This window comes from Sphaeramia orbicularis, chromosome 4, assembly GCF_902148855.1.
Source record: "Sphaeramia orbicularis chromosome 4, fSphaOr1.1, whole genome shotgun sequence".
NCBI classification, from domain to species: domain Eukaryota; kingdom Metazoa; phylum Chordata; class Actinopteri; order Kurtiformes; family Apogonidae; genus Sphaeramia; species Sphaeramia orbicularis.
The window spans coordinates 7,226,176-7,248,237 of NC_043960.1; the positions used below are offsets into that span (position 1 = coordinate 7,226,176).

At 34.7% G+C, this 22,062-nt stretch overlaps 1 protein-coding gene across 2 annotated transcripts in view; it reads left to right on the top strand.

Annotated features, from left to right (window-relative positions):
• The window catches only part of pde4ba (phosphodiesterase 4B, cAMP-specific a), a 586,891-nt gene that overhangs the window by 232,589 nt on the left and 332,240 nt on the right, over positions 1 to 22,062 (top strand). The gene's annotated exons all lie outside the window — the stretch shown is intronic.

Below are 22,062 nucleotides of genomic sequence, written 5' to 3' on the forward strand. Positions count from 1 at the left end.
ATTTTTAGACAGTTAGACTAGATTATTTAGATAATTTTCACTTGTTCCATTGGCAGATTTTTATTTATTTTTTTGCTTAATTCAAGCAAAAAAAAAAAAAAAAAAAAAAAAATCTGCCAATGGAACAAATGAAAATTATCATGGTAAGATTTTTTGAAATACAATTTTCCAGATCTATTGTCTAAAAATAAGTTCTTATATCTCACTGAAAAGTTCCTCTTTAGGTGATTATGTCTTCTTTCAAGTGTGATGAGATATTTGGACTAGAAATGAGAAAAATACACTTGGTAAAATTTTGATTTTTTCCAGTGTATGGGAAAATACCAGATTTTCATTGAAAAAAAACAAAATACAGAGGATAGTATTACAATAAATGGTGATAAATAGCTTAAAAAAGGTTAAGTAGAGGGAAAATTAATTTGGGAACTGATGCAAAAGTAGCACTGGGTCTTTATGGGTTAAATAAAATAAAGTAAAATGCCTGCTTTTCACAGTATAATGCAAAATGCAGAAGATAATACCAAAATAAATGGTCATAAAATACTTAAAAAAAGGTTAAAATGGAGCAGAATTCATTTGAAGGATGCCTTTGTTACCTCCACCAGGAAGTACTGTGATCACTTTGCTTTGTGTGTTTGTGTGCGTACGTGCACGTTGTTAGCAAGATAACTCAAAAAGTTATGGATGGATTGTCATGAAATTTCCAGGAAATGTTGATACTGGCACAAGGAAGAAATTATTAAATTTTGCTGGTGATCGGGGAGGGGGCAGATCTGTCTTGGCGGAGGTCTGCGCTCTCCGAGTTCTTGTTTTGAGTTTTAAAATATGTTGTGAAGTGGTATAGGACTGTAAAATCATGACAAGACAGAAATGAGAACAAAACATGCCTCTGTTCTAAAACAAGATTTAGATTTTTTCCAGTGTGTGCTGTGATCATAACACTGGGTTACAAAAAATGTTTTTTGCAAGTTGTCTTGGTTTTTTCAACTGAATTAGGACCATTTTGCACCGCTAAATCCAAAAATGACATCTGTTTTTCTCAATCAGGTCAGGGTTTTTTTGCTAATTTGATTTTGAAAAATTAGATCTCACAAAATATAATAATTAATACCAAAATAAGATTGGTAAGCACACTTTATGAAACTTGTGACTTGATTCCTGTTAGGTACAATGGTGTATTCACCGCAGATGTAGCAGAATACGTCAGGCTTATTTTTGCAAGATCTTCTAGTCGAAGCCATTTCATTCACCTGTAATATTAAAAAAAACATGAATCATAAATTGGTAAAAGTAAAATCTTCAGAACTCGTTTATTGCAAGAAATATGAAAGAATTTTGTATGATATGATGTGAAAATGCCCATAAATGTAAGCAAAAATGTTAAAAAGCCAATATGTAGCATAGTTCAGAAAGTTGACCTGATTGAGCAAAATGAATGTGATTTTTGGATTCAGCACACCAAAATGATCCTAAATCAGCTCAAAAAACTTAAATAATAAATTTGCTGTTGACCAGTGTAGTCAGTGCTGTGTCAGAGTTAATCCTGAATAAGATCGTACTTCCTACAGCTCGTACTCAATGCTAAAAACCTATGATTGGAAACTTGGATCGCACACACGTGGAGCGATGGAGGGAGGGGGTGTCTTGGACGTTTTGTGCCCAGCGGCCTGTGCATTCTTAATCTGTCCTCAGTTAGAAGGTGGATCTATTGGCCACCTGTGTTTGTTTCTAATGGCTCCTTTCCTACATCAGTGTGTGTTTGTGTTAAATAACCAGGACCTGAGGGTCATACGAGGCATGTGGCCAGTGTTTATGCGAGCTGGGATGTTGGCTGTGAAATACTGGCACCACGTTCGCATCCAAAAGTCAGTTTTCACCTCTCTCTGACTCCTTCTTCCTGTTGCACCCAGTCATGAATAGTCATGAACTGACCATGGGTGTGCTAATTTAGTCACATCACTGAAGGCTCCTCTCAGATTTGTTAATGTTCCACTTCCTATTGACTCATCCACAGCTGTGTACAGACTGTTTGTTTGGTCTAATATTCATGTTTCAGTCACTGAATTAAATACTACCTCTGACTGTGTGTCTAACATGAAGCTTTATGTGTCTCAACAACACCTGGGTATTGAAATACAGTACTTTAATGGCACTGGGTTAGATCAAGTGTCTGTCAGCTATCAAATACTGAAAAAAATACCTTATATTGTTTAGTACCATATAATACCAAATTTCAGTTCCATCTGTGTACCGTCTTACACATTTTTTTTTTTTTACACTTTTTAAACAATGGTATTATGCTAACTAAATAGGACACCCATAGAAATGCTCTGAAAAATTAATATTTCAACCTTAGTGTGGTATTGGAGGACATAACAAGACTTTATTACTTTTGTGACATTTTTCAAAAATGTTTTATTGTCATGTAGAAAATCAAGGTCAATGAAGTTACCGTATTTGGTTCCTTGCCCGTAAGTGGCATTTTTTTTTTTTTTTTTTTTTTAATCCAAGAAGTATATTTATTATTATATTATATTTAAAAAAACACATATACACACACTTAACGTCACTTGCTATAGCATGAAAATGTGATCATTAATGTGCACTGTCCCGCCTAAATAGAGATACATACAAAACGAAACTGAAATTTAACATGGTTTCAACACGTGATTCCCAACTTCTATGCCTCACTTATACAATGGATGTTACAGGACTGGACCCCTCTACTCTATGGGCCACTAATGCTGGGCCCCATGAAATTGTCATACCCCCCCCCCCCCCCCCCCCCATCGGCCCCCCAGAGTGTATAAAATGCAAATGAGCTGAAATATAAAGCAAAAATATTTGTATTTATAAATACAGGGTGACCCAAAAAAAACGGGAATTTTTGAAGTGCGTATTGGCAGACATGAGCAAGTGGCAGCACTGCGAGACAGTGACCTTCAGCAAGTAAACACACCCCCATTTTAGTAACCATTGGCGGCTGTGCGAGAATTGTTCAGTAACCGTGTGATCTCAAGATTCGATAACGTTCCCTGGCCCCCTAGATCACCAGATTTGTCCGTTTGTGATTTTTTCTTGTGGGGCTATCTCAAGAGTAAAGTGTGCACAACTCAACCAAGAACTCTGGATGAGTTAAAACAGAGAATTCAGGATGAAATTCACAGTATCCCAGCTGAGATGTTGCAGCGGTCAATGAGGAATCTCAAAAGCAGATTTCAAGAATGCATTCGTACAGGAGGACGCCATCTACAGGAAGTAATTTAAAAAAATGAAAATTCCATCATTGTTTCTTAAATGGCATGTTTTAAGGTTTCAATTACTATGAATAAAATATTTTTCTTCCATCACTCTTGGTTTTATTGGATTATTAAAAAGTTCCCGTTTTTTTGTGTCACCCTGTATATTATAGTTTTCTCTTTCTTAAAATGAGAAATTAAAAACCTAGGTTTCAGTTTTGGTAGAAGTGGGTAATTTTCAATGATATACAGCCTTAATCCCATCAAAATCCAACAGGTCAAAGACTCCTCAGAGAACAAGTAAACCAGTTTATTAAGATTTAGCTCATGGGAGCAGTTGACGTAAGTTTAAAGAAGAAAAAAAAAAAAAAACCCAAAACATTGTTTAAAACTGTCTTGACACAAGAAAAGTACATGAGAGGGGGGAAAAAAATCTGTTTTTTTTAGCTGAACTGTGCTCTTTGTGTCCTTTGTAAGGGTTTATAGTGTTTATTTCTCCACCTGCCGTCTCTCTCTTCCTTCTCCCTCCATCACCTTCATCTCATGATTAAAGCTCAGCTTGGCTTCAGTCTATTCCTGTTCATTAGCCCTGCTCTCCAGCCGGGCTTGTTTAGTTAGTGTCACATTGATTTATACACAGCCGAACTATGAGAGGTCTTTTCATATAGTGGTCTGACTTCTGTAATGACCCTGATGGCCTATACAGAATCTAAAGGGCTAGAAGTAGGGATGCACCGATACCACTTTTTTCCAGACCGAGTATGAGTACAAGTACTTACATTTAAGTACTTGCTGATACCGAGTACCGATACAAGTACTTAACCCTTTCATGCATACTGGTCACTACAGTGGACAGCTATTCTACTGCTGTTCTATTGTTTATTCATGGGTTTTGTTGTTTTAGTTCCATATCAGGACTCTTATGCATCATCCAAAACACTGCAATACATACAATTACTGTAACTTTGCTGTTCTTCATAAACCTGATATGCAGTAACATGTTTTAGTGTGACTGTAATAAACAAACCTTTTTTTTTTAATTATTTATTTATTTATTTATTTATTTATTTATTTGCATATCCTCCTGAGACCCAGCAATGCATTTTGTCCTCTGTAGGGGACAAAAGTTTGACAGTTTTACTATAAGAATGCTGTGCATTGCTAAGGACATTCCATTAAAAAAATCAATCGATAAATTTAAAAAAAATTAAAAATGTATCTGAAAAAATTGTTGCATGATGAAGTTTCCAATCAAGACAAATTTTAAAGTAAAAAAGCTAAAACTGTCCATTTCCTGGGTCTCAGGAGGATATTATCTCCATGAAATGAGTAATAACTAATATTAGAGTATGATAAAATGTGAGAAAACAGTAGCGAATTAGCAGGTAGCGGCATTAAAAATGCTTTTATTTCATAGTTTTCACATAGTGTATCACTTTCTGATGATGATTTTTAAATAAATGTTTCTTTGCTTCAAAACTTAAATGAATGGTGTCCAGCTGAGTGGACATTTTTGTAACTCCATGAAAAATACGTTCATTAAAAAAAAAAAAAAAAATCAAAAATCAATTGCATTGTTTTTTTCATGCGTAAAGCGGAACAAAAACACTCAAGAAAAAAGTATTGACTAAGGTTCTCATAATTTGTGCATGAAAGGGTTAATAATCCCTTTCTAGTTCTTAGTTCCTTTTGTAAACGTGCTTTATTGTCGTTGTCATTAGTCTGACTGGAACAAAGTGCTGCTACTGACATTTAACCCTTTCATGCATAGTGGTCACTACAGTGGACAGTTACTCTCCAGCTTTACTCTTGTATATTCATGGGTTTTGTTGTTTTAGTTCCTTATCAACCAACACAGTGGACACTTATGCATCATCCCATAAACTCCAATTCATACCATTATTGTAACTTTGCTGTCCTTGAGTGGAAATCATTTATTTTTTGCATATTATCTCCATGAAGTGAGTAATAACTAGTATTAGAATATGTTAAAATGTGAGAAAACATCAGATTAGCTGCATTAAACATGGTTTCATTTCACTGTTTTCATATCACTTTATGATATTGGGTTTTAAATACATGTTTCTTTGCTTCAAGAATAAAATTCATGGTGTAGCTGAGTGGACATTTTTGTAACTCCATGAAAAACAGGTTGATTTAAAAAAAAATTCAATCACAATGTGTTTTTTTCCATGCCTAAAGAGGAATAAAAACACTCAGGAAAAAAAAATCTTGGTTAAGGTTCTCATAATTCATGCATGAAAGGGTTAAACAATAATACTGACTGTCAGGAATTTTACCGCAGTTTATCGTTATACCAGTACAGGGTGGGGAAGCAAAATTTACAATGAACATTTAGTTGTTTTTTCTCAGCAGGCACTACGTCAATTGTTTTGAAACCAAACATATATTGATGTCATAATCATACCTAACACTATTATCCATACCTTTTCAGAAACTTTTGCCCATATGAGTAATCAGGAAAGCAAACGTCAAAGAGTGTGTGATTTGCTGGATGCACTCGTCACACCAAAGGAGATTTCAAAAAGAGTTGGAGTGTCCATAAAGACTGTTTATAATGGAAAGAAGAGAATGACTATGAGCAAAACTATTACGAGAACGTCTGGAAGATACTATTAAAGAAGAATGGGAGAAGTTGTCACCCCAATATTTGAGGAACACTTGCGCAAGTTTCAGGAAGCGTGTGAAGGCAGTTATTGAGAAAGAAGGAGGACACATAGAATAAAAACATTTTCTATTATGTAAATTTTCTTGTGGCAAATAAATTCTCATGACTTTCAATAAACTAATTGGTCATACACTGTCTTTCAATCCCTGCCTCAAAATATTGTAAATTTTGCTTCCCCACCCTGTAATTGTTACATCCCTATAGGGAAGTGAAACATAGCAGATATAGCATATTTACAATCCAATGCAACCTTTACCCCTGATGGAAAAGGGGTCTTTGTATCTAACATTAAAGTTTTTTTTTTTCTTTTTTTGTGTATTTTCTGTGACTACATGTTTATCTCCATGCATTATCTGCTAATTAAACACTTCTGTTTGCACATACGTGTTATGTCACAGCCGAGCAGACATTCATCTGAGAACATGTGAATAATTATGGTATTTTTAGCCATGCATCCATTTATCTTCTCTACAAAGAGTGTGTATTATTGAAATGCTTTGATGGAAATGACCTTTGTGCTGGTCAGAGGACTGTCATTTTACATTTTCCAGCCACAAAGGCAGACTTTTTCCACAAAGCAGCCCAAATGCGTAGGACTCTGCTTTGAAAACTGCACGCACTTCTATTCACTCCATTCATTTCACACTTACGACTTATGCCGTCACCCATTTACAGTTGTTCTATTACGGGCTCTTACCAATTACACTAACTATAGCTGCAAGTTTAGCCAGTACAACATGCATTATTGACTTTTTGGAGAATATAATCGCAGTGTCGGCAGTTTGCAAATAATTTGACTTCAGTACAATGATCACATTCAGACTGTCCTGAGCCAGTTTTCCAATATTTATCAGTCATCAGCCACAAGTCTAGGTTCCTAAAAGGAAACCTGGCAGATGAAACCTGAGTAGCTGATAATAGCGGCGGGATAGTTGGCAGCATTTCACACATTCATAAGACTGGTTAATCAGAAATGCATCCAGGAAGGACACAAAGATGAATGGTGTGCTCTGTCTGAGCCTTTTTTTTTTTTATTCACTACTGTTAGCACTATTTAATTCTTGTGGGGGAAAAAAATAAATCAATCTTCTCTGGCTCAAAAGGAATAGTAATACTCAGTGTCTGACCACATAAAAAAACAACACAAAGTTTAAAATCACAATTGTGACAGGAAACAAACAATGGATTTCGTACTTGTGAAGTTAATAACCTCTTTCGCCCTAAAAATTATAATAATATAATATTCACCTACTATAAAAAATATAATAAATCAGGACAATGAATGTTTTTTTTCAACTTTTGCTTAAAGTTTAGACCCTAATGTTAATAAAAGTACGTCAAAAGTGTATTTTAGTGCAAACTTTAATGTTCAAACATGATTTTTTATCTTTGTGGGGTGAAATATACGCTATTAAAAAATCTCCGACACGAACAATTAATTTATGCATGTCATCGTCAATCCAGCCGGAAAAAAAAAAAAACAGGCGAGGATAAAAAAATTCTAATTTCTCTTTTAGTTTGTTACAGTTTACTCAGGCATAGTGATAGATACAATATTTTAGACAATGGGAATAGATTCTGTGAGGTCTGTAAATGTCCATAGACACCAAGAACATCCATATGAACCTTATTATTGTGAAGGAATTCTTCATTTACTTTGGGTATGTCTGTTTAGGCGTTTTTCCCCTGAAAATATGGTCAGGGTTTAACAGGTTTTTAAAATGTATTATTACACTAAAGTTTACCCTAACTCTGCTCATTATTTTGATATTAAAGTAATTATTAACATCTGAGTTGATTGGCTGTTTTAATTGAAATATACATTTGTAAGTGGGAGCAAACAATACTTCATTAACACTGAAAATTCAAGTATTTTTTTTTTTTTGGACAGTTGAGTAAGATGTTGGCAAGATTGTTCGCAATATAAGATTCAGTCACATTGTTCATCACTGTCTGTGTTTTAATATCATTCATTCATTCAGTTCATTAATTTGTTTCTTTCGAGCATTTACAGAATACATGCAAATTCAAAAACGTATAACATTTTATTTTACCCTTTGCAGTAGATGATGTTTTGTTTTTGTTTGTTTTTTTTAGTGAAGCTGTGGAACTCGTGTCTAATACAAAGGACAAAAATGCATTTCTGTGTCTCAGGGGGATATACTAGGTATAATTAGTTAAATGTACTTAATGAATCAGAAGTCAAAGTGTTGATTGTGCAGTAAAATTGTCCCCAGGTCCCTAAGTCAAAACTTTTAGTTACATTTTACCACGGTCAGTAAACTAATGGTTTTGGGATACTGTTTGGTCTATCGTATAGTTGTTTATGTGGAAACAATAACTAGATTTGGGAGCTTTGGAATCAATGGCTCAACTTTTCATGGACAGATCACCAGAGGTTGACACTTGTTTGACCTAATCATTGAATTCTTATCTTGTTTGTTTTAGCAGGAACTTCACTCGACTTCCTTAATTTTCACCACAGAAACTTAGGACTTACTTATATATGGGTACTTCTATGAAACAGGGTACATTTTGGTATCTGGCACGTTTCCAGCTTTTTCGACCCAATAATAAAAGAGAAATTTAACATATTTCCCCCCAGGATGTACCTAATTATGACCTCAGATAAATGCAAAAAAATGTATACTCTTGCTCTGAGCCATCCCAAAATCAATGAATTTTTAATAAAATATTGGGGTCAAAAATAGGACCAAAATTGGGACAGGAAAAGCTACCTAGGTGTCAGTGCATTTTATCAGGAAAACATAGCTTGAAATGGTCTTATATACCGCTATAAATAAAGACACTGTGCTAAATTTGATGATCCTAGTGGTTTTTCTAACCCAGACATGCAGGCTTTTCATGAATCTCAGTCCCATTCCAGGTTTTGTGTGTAACTCATCGTGTCCACTCGCGTTACATACAGATCCTGCCCAGTTAAACGCATATAAACTGTGAATGATTTTGCAACAGCGGTCATTTTGTGAAACACTGTCTTGTACAGGGTGAAACAAAAAAACGGGAACTTTTTAACAATCCGATAAAACCAAGAGTGATGGAAGAAAAATATTTTATTCATAGTAATTGAAACCTTAAAACATGCCATTTAAGAAACAATGATGGAATTTTCATTTTTTAAAAATTAAAACGGGAATTTTTGAACACTGTGGGCTCCGTAAGACAGACTGGCGTACAACATCAATGTTCTGTGGAGTACGAGCACTTCTTGGTCGTCCTGTTGGTTTCTTCTTTAGGGCAGATCCAGTCTCTTCAAAGTTATTAATCCAACATTTTATCACGTGTTTTGATGGAACAGTACCATGACGTCCTAAGTTGTAAAAACGTCGGAACTCCCTCTGTGCAGCTGTCAAACTATCACCATTTTTATGAAACATTTTTATGGCTAACGCACGCTGTTGCCCGTTCCACTGATCCATGGTTACTAAAATGAGGGTGTGTTTACTTGCTCAAGGTCACTGTCTCGCAGTGCTGCCACTTGCTCATCTCTGCCAATACGCACTTGAAAAATTCCCGTTTTTTTGGGTCACCCTGTATAATTAATTCAAGTCCCAAAATGTACCTGTGAGAGAATAAAGAGATATTTAAAAAATAGTAGTGTGTAATTTTCGTGTCTTTTTGACCATGTTACATGCAGATTTTTGTTTTAAATATAATGTGAAATAATATAAAAGTGTGTTTTATCTGAAAAATAGTTTCTCTTTTATCTCAGTAAGTATTTATTTTTAAAATAGACCCAAAATGCGTCTAAACTTGCTTCATAACATTAATCTGGTTTGAATTTTTAGCCTCCATGTCCTGTTTTTAGGGACCAGTTTCATAGAAGCACCCATGTATATGTGACTTACTCGCTCCTCTGATGATCAGTGCCCTTATCTGTGGTTTTTATGATGCTAAACTGTTGCTGATAATGAAATAAATGCCCTTGTATGACTTTGACTGGATGTGTGGATGCTGTGAAGGGAGTCTTTCTGTCCGCCGTGGGCCGCCTGATGGAAACATCATAACTCTGTGGCATGTGGGAGAGGTGTCATATAGGAAAGCATTTCAGGAGAAAGGTGAACTGTGTGGAAATGTACACACAGCAACACAAGCGCATAAACAGAGTCATATAGAGCTTTAGTCCACAAATACACACCACAAGCCTACACAGATTGATGTTAAGAAGGAAAATATAGAGATTAGGGAAGTATATTTAGAACTTCATAGAGACGTTAATGAGGGAAACATACCAGAGGAGCAGTGAAGTATCTTGTGCAAACACACACTCACACACTTTCATTTTAATTGCCTTGACAAATGGCTGCCGGTTGGAATAATGTTTCACATCATATGGCCCAGAAAATTCAAGACATTTCATGTGTATAATTTGTTTTCCCAAATTTTTTCCGAGTTTAGTTTGTGACTAGTTTTCAGACTCTTTCCCTAAATAACATAGAAACCAGTACTTTCTTTATGGGCCATCAAAAAACGAAGATGAATTATGACTAAATTATATTTAATTATGCCCATCATCAGCTTATATTGTAGTTATGCTTCAAATAATAATTGGAGAGTTTATGTAATCATTATATTAAATCTATATTATAATACTGGAAGGTCTCAGAGTGTGTGTATGCGTGCATGTGTGTGTGTGTGTATCTGCGCGGTTCTGAGAAATTGAGATTTTTTTTTTTTTTTTTTTTTAACTTTATTTAGATTTTTCCATAACATTGACATCATTAAGGCATTTCTTAAACAATTTGTGAACTTGTTCCCCCCATCCAGGTGGTATCCCTACAAATACATCCATATAAACACATGTTTCAAATGGGCAAACAGAACACCAAAAGAAAAAAATAAGAAATACACAAGTCAAATAATAATAATAATAAAAAAATTAAAGAGTCAAACCTATCTGTGTTGATCATTCTGGTCATTTCACCAAAATTCTGGACCTCTGGCACAAGAAAAAAAAAAAAAAGTCAAGTTCAAATTCAAGTTCCCATAAGGAAATGTTCCCACAGCTGGAGGAGTAGTTTTGTCCATGGAGATTTAAGCTAGTATGTACATAACCATATGTTAGTCATCATATCATGATTTAATGTGCATGTTCTAAAACGCCCCAAATAGCAGAATCCAGAGGGTTTAGATCTGGGCTAGAAGGCGGCCATAAACATGATTCCCAAAAATTGCTAAAGTTGGATTTGTTGCTGTTGTCAACAAGTGTTTTGGTGTTCTTGTGTAAGATTTTAACTTCAAATCATATTTTACTGCATTTCTAACGGTCTTGTTGTCTACCTCAAGTTCAATTGCCATTTTTCTCATGGATTTGGTTGGATCCTTTAGGATTTTGGATTTGAGAGCTTTAATAAAAGCTTTGGTACGTTTTTCGTTGCTTCCTCCACTTCCAGACTTTCTCGTAATAGTTTTGCTCATAGTCATTCTCTTCTTTCCATTATAAACAGTCTTTATGGACACTCCAACTATTTTTGAAATCTCCTTTGGTGTGACGAGTGCATTCAGCAAATCACACACTCTTTGACGTTTACTTTCCTAATTACTAATATGAGCAAAAGTTTCTGAAAAGGTATGGATAATAGTGTTAGGTATGATTATGACATCAATATATGTTTGGTTTCAAAACAATTGACGAAGTGCCTGCTGAGAAAAAACAACTAAATGTTCATTGTAAATTTTGCTTCCCCACCCTGTAAGTTTTTAGTGAGTTTTCTCTGATTTCTGGAGGTTCTTGTTAATTTATGTTGGGTGTTCGTCTGCAGTGTTCGCCTCAATTACCAAGACTTTTATACTCTAACAAAACTCTAAAACTCCTAAATCGGACTAAATGCACATCAGAGTTCAGAAGTGAACCGCTGTAAAACAACGTATTACACAAACTCTGCAGGTTAATATGGATTAAAGATGGAAACTTTCACTAGTCTCACTATCTAGCAGCGTCTCTTAGTGCCATAAATGCTCCAAACCCATAAGTTAGTGCAACGCTCTATAAAATACTATAATTGCAGTGATAAACAGACAATTTAAAACAAATATTAGCCGAGTAGGTAAGTTTGGAGAGTGTTCTTATTTATTTTTTTCAAGCAACAATCTGTACGTTCCCTCTGAAAAGCAGATCATTTGCCAAATCACGCTCTATCACCATCCAAGGTTGTCAGATCGCCAGCCCTAGTTTGGATGCGTGTATATTAATAAAATGTGCCGAAAGGTTGAAATGGAGACTGTTCGACTGTGCTGAAGTGCCTGGGGAAGTTACTTAGCAAGAGCAAACGCTGAGAGCAGCAGTGGTTGCCAGGCACAATCAGCCCAAAATAGAAAAAGAAACAGTAAACTTGCAAATAATTCAGAGGTGTTATCAGACACACTTTAAAAAAAAGCCTAGAATATTAATATTAGCAGAAATATTTGGAGTTTCCCAGCCACGTTGGTGTGAGAAGGTGGAAAACAAAACTAAAACAAGCCAAAATAGGAGGATCTGAACCCTAAACGTCCAATTCTGTACTGGTGTGGATTTGTTTGCTTTGGATCCATTCAGCTCTTTTTGCAGCACATTCTGCAACTTTCAACTGTTTTTTTTTTTTTTTTTTTTTTTGTGTCATAGAAGATCTTACAGAACTTGTAAGTCCATTTATTGACAAAACAAAGAGTGAAAAGTCCCAACAGTTTTGGACTGAATCAAACTGCAGTGACACAACAGATCTAACTTTATTATGGCCTTTAATTGATGTTAAAATGTTGTATAACTATAACTATATTGATATTTGTAAAGAAAATTATTTAACTGGTCAACCAAGCTCATTTATGAAAAGCTCAAATATTCTTATCAAATTCACTCATACAATACTCGACTTACTTGTAACTCCAATTTAGTCAATTGTCCCGATGCAATTTATTTATTTACTTTTTTTTTTTTTAGATCCACTCAACTTTGGAATGAATTGCCTAAAGCAGGGTACACATTTAAAGATAATCGGGCTGTTTTGTCCCAATTTTCCCCCTTCCCGACCAAGGACGGCAAACACCAGATTATTTTATGTCTTATAAGATTATCCTATAAGATTATCCTGTGGTCTGAGGTGTGTTAAGAGTGAATTTGTCCCGATAATCGGCTCTGAAATGGGGCGAGGCCGACAATCGTAAATATGAAACTTGTTCAATATTTAAAAAATGTTTATGTGTGTGAGGAAAGCCGACTACTCCCAAGCAGAGTCCTGCACGGGTCCACTTTTCCAAACCCACACCCAACCCATCCCGTGATTAAACACATTGTCTACACAGTAACTCACTTTTAATAATAACCGAAATCACTTCAGTTCTTCCATCAATATCTATGGCATTGTACTGACAAAAACAGTGCTTTTAGGCATTCCATGTTTTCTTTTCTGTCTGTTTTAGTCACATGATGCACACAGGAGTTAGGACTGGATTGAATAACCATTGTTTTTGATGATTTTTGATGGTCTAATAATTTTTTCCATGACTGTATGTGCCAAGTTTGAAGTAAGTTTTTTTTTTTTTGCGATCCAATTTTTATTTTCATTTTCATTTAACAAATTAATTTGAGCAGAGGTATTTCAGGTTATACAATATTACTGGAATGGATTCTCAGTGCGAGAATACAAACAGTGAGCCCAAGACATAAGAATGTGTCATGAGATACCAAAGAACACAGTGATAGTGTGATGATAAGAAAGGAAAAGTAAGACAAAGTAAGGTTAATTACACACACATAAAATAAAAATGCATACATAACCTATAAGAATACACCCAACATACACAAAACATACAGACACACAAACATATATAGACAAGACGGAAGGGAAGTAAGTTTGAAGTAAATTGAAACAAAATTAATGTTTTTATAGACATGTGAAATTTTGCCCATTATAAGTAAATGGGGCAAAAAAAAGGAATTTAAAAATTCATAAAAAATTGAACTTTGACCTGCTTCTCCCAAAATGTAATGACATATATTCTGGGTCATTGGCAATCTATATACCAAATTTGGCATGAATTCAACCAATAGTTTTGCTGCAACAGACATGTGAAATTTTGCCCATTATAAGTTTAAAAAAGAAAAGATTTCAGTAATTACTAAAAAATTTGATCTTTGGCCTACTGTTCCCAAAATCTAATGAGATCTATTCTAGGTCACTGGTAATATATAAACCCAATTTAGTGTGAATTCAACCAATAGTTTTGCTGCTACAGACATTTGAAAATTAACCTATTATAAGAAAATTGGGGAATTTTTTTTTTTTTTTTTTAATTCATAAAAATTTTTTTAACTTTGACCTACAGTTCCCACAATGTGATGAGATCTATTCTGGATCACTGGCAATCTATAAAATCAATTTGGAATTAATTCAGTCAACAGTTTTGCTGCTACAGACATTTGAAATTTTGCCCATTATAAGTAAATTGGAAAAAAAAAATTTAAAAATTCTTAAAAAATATTAACTTTGACCTACTTTTCCCAAAATGTAATGAGATCTATTCTGGCTCATTGGCAATATATAATCAAAATTTGGTATGAATTCAACCAACAGTTTTGCTGCTACAGACATTTGAAATTTTGCCCATTATAAGTAAATGGGGAAAAAAAGATTTCAAAAATTATTAAAAAATTTGATCTTTGGCCTACTGTTCCCAAAATCTAATGAGATCTATTCTAGGTCACTGGTAATATATAAACCCAATTTAGTGTGAATTCACCCAATAGTTTTGCTACTACAGACATTTGAAAATTAACCTATTATAAGAAAATTGGGGAATTTTTTTTATTTTTTTTAATTCATAAAAATTTTTCAACTTTGACCTACGTTTCCCACAATGTAATGAGATCTATTCTGGATCACTGGCAATCTATAAAACCAATTTGGTATGAATTCAATCAACAGTTTTGCTGCTACAGACATTTGAAATTTCGCCCATTATAAGTAAATTGGAAAAAAAAAAAATTAAATTCTTAAAAAATTTTAACTTTGACCTACTTTTCCCAAAATGTAATGAGATCTATTCTGGCTCATTGGCAATATATAATCTAAATTTGGTATGAATTCAACCAATAGTTTTGCTGCTACAGACATTTGAAATTTTGCCCATTATAAGTAAATGGGGAAAAAAAGATTTCAAAAATTACTAAAAAATTTGATCTTTGGCCTACTGTTCCCAAAATGTAATGAGATCTCTTCTGGGTCACTGGCAATATATAACCCAATTTAGTATGAATTCACCCAATAGTTTTGCTGCTACAGACATCTGAAATTTCACCTGTTATAAGAAAATAAGGGAATTTTTTATTATTTTTTAATTCATAAAAAAATTTTAAACTTTGACCTATGTGTCCCAAAATGTAATGGGATCTATTCTGGATCACTGGCAATCTATAAAACCAATTTGGTATGAATTTAATCAACAGTTTTGCTGCTACAGATATTTGAAATTTCACCCATTATAAGTAAATTGGAAAATTTTTTTTTTTTTTTTTAATTCTTAAAAAATTTTAACTTTGACCTACTTTTCCTAAAATGTAATGAGATCTATTCTGGGTCATTGGCAATATATAATCTAAATTTGGTATGAATTCAACTAATAGTTTTGCTGCTAGAGCATTAACAATCATACAATCGAACCAAAAACAACACCCCTTGCCTCTCCTTCGGGTTGCGGAATAATAAACAAACAAATGTCACGACTGTTGTATTTACCAGCGGTTCCACTTGTTCAACTTTTCCACTGTTTTTTCAGACTGTAAAGTATTTATGAGTAGTTATAGGCACCTCAGCACCTTCTAAAGCGGCATGTATTGCAGTGGTTGAACTGAAGCCTTAATATCATACACAGTAACATTCCCAGTGGTTTTACATTAGTCATATAATTGCAGCTTGAATGACAACATGATTACTCAAGCGTCGGTGGAGACAGAACTGTCTAAATGTCAATCAGACAATGACATCAACCATTATACCTTGCACAATATATTATCATGAGCGTATAAAAGAATGCTATGTTACAATTAAATGCACTCTATTTTACTTCTGATGTTTAGCTGCTGATTAGTTGAGTCATTAGCACTTTCGAATACATTCTGTTTTTTTTTTGTTTTTTTTTGTGACGCTAAGGTTGGATAATGGATTGCACTGCACTCAGTAGAAGACCCAGCTGTTTTGTATTTTCTTCTTTACTCCTGTCGTTTCGGCTTTGTTTTCAGACCCACTCGCTCATTGACTCGGAGTCCTCCAGGAGTCCTCCCACTCTTTGTTTCCTCTCTCATATGTAACCTTTCAGATTATTCCAGGAGGCACCCAGCTCTGAGCCAATGAGCCTGGCATTTGAAGGTCAGTCAGGCAGAAACACTGTAGGACCACGTAACGCCGATCCGACTACAGAGCAGAGGGCGATACAAATTAACACTTTGACAAACACACAATGACATGGTTCGCAGTGAGAAAGGATAAAGTATGACAATAACATCCATGGACAGTGAGGGCAACACTTCTAATGTTCCCTGAAAAGTTCAATAGGTAAGATTTCCCTTTTCCAACGTGCTTTGCATATTTTTTTTTTTTTAGTTGGAGCTTGATTTGTGCAGTAAGCCGATTTGATGTTAGCTAACTCCAGTGCTAAGCTCACAACTCTCTCTGTTGCCCAGATCTATCACAACAACCTCTACATTGAAGAGGATTTTTTTTTTTTTTTTTATGTGAAAATACTTAAACTCATTCCCTGTTCTTCAATGTGTCTTCTGCTCCTCAACACCGCTAATGTTAGGAAAGAATTGCACTTCGATAATGTCACAAAATGTCTAGTTCCAAGGGTGAAGGAATTCAACTCCAAAGGGAAACCAGTGAAGAAGTATCTTCAAAGTGTAATACCACAGATGACCACTGGGGTTCAGATTCAGATATTTTTTTTATTCATGAAAAATATATATACATGGGCAGTTTACAACAGATGTACATGAAAGGGAACCCCAAAGAAGCACGAGTACTTATAGATAGGGGACCCAAGCAACCAACAATATTCTCACCCCCATTCCCTCTCAACCTCCACCCCCCAATGACATACACTACCGGTCAAAAGTTTTAGAACACTCCGATTTTTCCAGTTTTGTATTGAAATTCAAGCAGTTCCAGTCCAATGAACAGCTGGAAATGGTACAAAGGTAAGCGGTGAACTGACAAAGGTAAAAAAAAAAAAGAAAGAAAGGTAAGGTTAACCAAAACTGAAAAATAATGTACATTTCAGAATTATACAAAAAGGCGAACAAGAAATGTTAACGACTTAAAGCAGTTCTGCAGCAATGGAGGTTGATCAAGCCTCGAAAGTTGGTGCTACCAATTCCTACAGGTGTCCCAATGTTTCTGAATTACTCAAATTTTAAGTTTTGTTTAACCTTACCTTATCTTTTTTTTTTTTTTTTAACCTCTGGCAGTTCACCGCTTACCTTTGTACCATTTCAAGTTGTTCATTGGACTTTAACGGCTTGAATTTCAATACAAAACTGGAAAATTTGGGGTGTTCTAAAACTTTTGACCGGTAGTGTACCTACATATTCATCACCACCCATTCACGAGCAATTATCAACTCCAAAAAGCCCTGACTCCTATACTGTTATAATTAATATTACAAGCACAGGAGCATGTGTAGATGTTCTATATTATTTAGTAAATTAAACCACTAATGTTTTTTTTTTTTTTTTTTAAAGAATATAATTATTAAATTTTCAGTTTTTCAAACAAAACAAAACAGCTCAGCACCACAGTCAAAACAATAATTCAAGATTTTTTGCTTAATTCAAGCAAAAAAATCTGCCAGTGGAACAACTGAAAATAATCTTGGTAAGATTTCTTGAAATCAAATTTCCAAAAGTTCTTATATCTCACTGAAAAGTTACTTTTAAGTGTGATGAGATTTTGACTAGAAATGAGAAAAATACACTTGGTAAGATTTAGATATTTTCCAATGTGTTTAACTGAAGGCAAAATCAAGATACTCATTTTAGCTCATTGTCATTAGTACAGTGTTTTTCAACCCTGGGGTTGGGACTCCATGTGGGGTTGCCTGGAATTCAAATGGGGTTGCCTGAAATTTCTAGTAATTGATAAAAATAAAAATAAAACTTACTGACAAAATATATGTTGAGTTGAACCTGGCTTTTCTGCCTCTGTCCATAATAATGTACAGGGTGGGGAAGCAAAATTTACAATATTTTGAGACAGGGAGACAGGGATTGAAAGACAGTGTATGACCAATTAGTTTATTGAAAGTCATGAGAAATTATTTGCCACAAGAAAATGTACATAATAGAAAATGTTTTTATTCTATGTGTCCTCCTTCTTTCTCAATAACTGCCTTCACACGCTTCCTGAAACTTGCGCAAGTGTTCCTCAAATATTGGGGTGACAACTTCTCCCATTCTTCTTTAATAGTATCTTCCAGACTTTCTCATAATAGTTTTGCTCATAGTCATTCTCTTCTTTCCATTATAAACAGTCTTTATGGACACTCCAACTATTTTTGAAATCTCCTTTGGTGTGACGAGTGCATTCAGCAAATCACACACTCTTTGACGTTTGCTTTCCTGATTACTCATATGGGCAAAAGTTTCTGAAAAGGTATGGATAATAGTGTTAGGTATGATTATGACATCAATATATGTTTGGTTTCAAAACAATTGACGTAGTGCCTGCTGAGAAAAAACAACTAAATGTTCTTTGTAAATTTTGCTTCCCCACCCTGTACATTGTATAGACTAAATGTCATCTAAAATTAATGTTTATTTCCAACATTGTATAGCAAACTATTACATGATAAAAACAAAAAACAAAACAAAAAAAAACATTTAGCAAAAAAGAAGTCTCTGTTTTGATTGGCCAGGGTCCCCAGAAATTTGTGACGTTCAAATGTTCAAAGTTGGGAACCACTGCATTAGTATGTTCATGAAATAACCTATACTGTCAGTATTTGCAGCTCTAGAAACACTGGTCTACAAGAAAAATGCTTCCAGAATAAAAGTAATGAAATTTTACCACATGAGAGTATCTGATAAAGAAAAATCAAGTCCAAAATGCTGGTTGGCTGAACTTTCCAAGATACAGCCTTGGGTCAAAATGTGAAATTCAAGAATTAACGACAGAATGGGTTTGACTCAAAAGGAATATTTGTCTCAGAGCTACAAGATCTACTTCAAAACACTGTCTGCACATTAGAATACATTCACTTTACAGGTTCTATTTAGTGGAAGATTTATCAAACTGTTATATAAATGTACATAAACCAATATATATGTGGAATAACACTGTATCATATACCTTGAAAACATCAGCAAACCGGCACTTTTGTCATTTATTGTCCAATTAATCTTATTAAAATGCGTAACATTTAGCACATTTAATCTCTGAAGCAAATCATTATGAAAAAATTGTAGACCAGTGGAACCAGACAGACACTCTGGAAAATCCACTGGCTGGAGAAATGGAAAGCTGTTTTGGAGACAAACATGGCCTTGATGAAAGTGTTGATGAAAATGAACAGCAGAGAAAACCGTTTATACTCTTTTCAAATTAAAGACAAAGTAAACTGAGCCACAGAAAAAGTTCTATTCACGCAGCAACACAACTACATGTTGACAGATTGTCTTTATCTTCTTCCTTTTTGTGTTTCAGCTTATTTCAGCTGCACACAATACCCAGGCTAATCAGTTTACCTATTGTGCATTCTGCTGCGAGACATAAAGCAGAGCGCTCCCAATCCCTAAATCTGTCTCTTAGTGTCGTTTCAAGGTTTGCGACAAGGTGAGAAACAACAGATCGATGGATTAGTGAGAGCAGAAGTCCTAGAGGTAGATTAGAGTAAAGTGCAGGAATGTCACTTTTCTTCTTCCATCGCTTTCTCTTTTGTTCCTTCTAATATCCAGCTCCTCAAACTGTTCTGAAGTTTCTCCTCTGAACTCATTTGCACAAAAAAGTGGCAGTCACAAGGACGTCGCGGCATGTCTGGATTGATGCGTGGGTGTTTGTGTGTACGTACTGTACCCGTAATTCAAAGATGCTAATGTCAAAAACTGCCCGTTTGTGTTAATGTTCTGCTTCAGCTCTGCCGTGTCCTCCTGTTAGTTTACTGCTACAGTTCTGATGGTAGACTGTGGATCTTCCTGCTGTGAAGGGTACAAATAAGACATACACAGCAGGTTTGCACAGCTAGAGTTTTGTCTTCAGTAAATGGTCTGTTATTTGAATACACTTTTGCTGATTCATTCTGTAACATTGCTGAATCCGGTTTCAGTCCTTGTATAACTCCTTGCAGCCTGTGTGCAGATGTCTGGCCTTCTGCTGGAATAAGCGTCATTATTTCAGTCGCGCAGTAGCAGGATTGACATTCTTTTTTTTTTTTTTTTTTAAATCAATGTATTTTTATTAAGTCTTTCAAACATACAAAAAAGTAAGACGAACACTGAGACATGTAGCAGAGGTATAAGCACTGGAAAAAAACAACAAAATCTTACCAAGTGTATTTTTCTCATTTCTAGTCCAAATATCTCATCACACTTAAAATAAGACATAATTATGTGAAAAAATGAAAGTGAAAAAAAGAACATTTACATTTACAAACTATCCTTTCACAATAAAATACAATAAATAAAAAACAATTATTAACAACCTGAAATGTGCATTTGACCACTGTGATCTGTAAATTGTGTAGAAATATTGAAGAAATTGTTTTTATTTTAGTTCCAAACTCCAGACTTTCAATAATATTATGCCTGTTAGCCAAATATTTGTGTAATGTACATGTATAAATAACACTGGGTTACAGAAAAATGTTTTTTGCAAGTTGTCTAGGTTTTTTCAACTGAATTAGGACCATTTTGCACCGCTAAATCCAAAAATGACATCTGTTTTTCTCACAGGTCAGGTTTTTTTGCTAATTTGATTTTGAAAAATTTGATCTTCTCACAAAATTGATTACATTTTTGTGACTTTATCAGTTGATTTTTTTTATATAGTTCTCACCCAAAATAGGTTTTAAGAAGAAAAAAAAAATCATTTTCTAACAGGATTCCTGTTAGGTACAATGGTGTATTCACCGCAGATGTAGCAGAATACGTCAGGCTTATTTTTGCAAGATCTTCTAGTCGAAGCCGTTTCATTCACCTGTAATATTAGAAAAAACATTAATCATAAATTGGCAAAAGTAAAATCTTCAGAACTCGTTTATTGCAAGAAATATGAAAGAATTTTGTATCATATGATGTGAAAATGCCCATAAATGTAAGCAAAAATGTTAAAAAGCCAATATGTAGCAGAGTTCAGAAAGTTGACCTGATTGAGCAAAATGAATGTGATTTTTGGATTCAGCACACCCAAATGATCCTAAATCAGCTCAAAAAACTTAAACAATAAATTTGTTGTTGACCAGTGTAATAAGTCAAGGCATAATATTGTTAAAACTGCATTCATTTTCCTATTGACATTTCAGGGTTTTTTTAGGTTATTCACATATTTTTTGTAAAATTTAAATATTTGCATAATTCAAAGGGTTTGTTTTTTTTTGCACTAAAACAAAGAGAAAAACTTTATCTTTACTTGTAGGTTAGTACGTCATTGTTTACTGCTCCGGCCCACTTGAGATCAAATTGGGCTAAATGTGGCCCCGAATCAAAATGAGTTTGACACCCCTGATCAGAGGTTAAGGAATGGATCAATAACAGAGTCAACTGCCATGGGTATCAATAAACTCAGTCAATTCCCCTCTCTATTTAGTAGTGATGTGAAAATGGTTGGTTAATCACTTTGCTACAAGGTTGAAAATGTTTTACTAGGTTCGTCTCGATGTGATCCAGGTCGTTTTAGTGCATGTCCCGTGTGTTAATTCTGTCACAACTGCCTCAGATAATTAAACAGCGCCTCTGTTTTCTCCTTCGTCTTATTCCTGGCGACACTCCTCCTACGCTGCTGTCTGTTCATGTTATGCACGTTGCTCCCTTTTCTCCTCAACCCAGCACTTTCTTGCGGTTGACTCCTTCTTATTTCTCCGTTGTTCATGTGTCACAGGCAGAGGAGTGCAGTCATCATTTATTCAAAGCAAACAGAGGCCTTCATCTTTTCC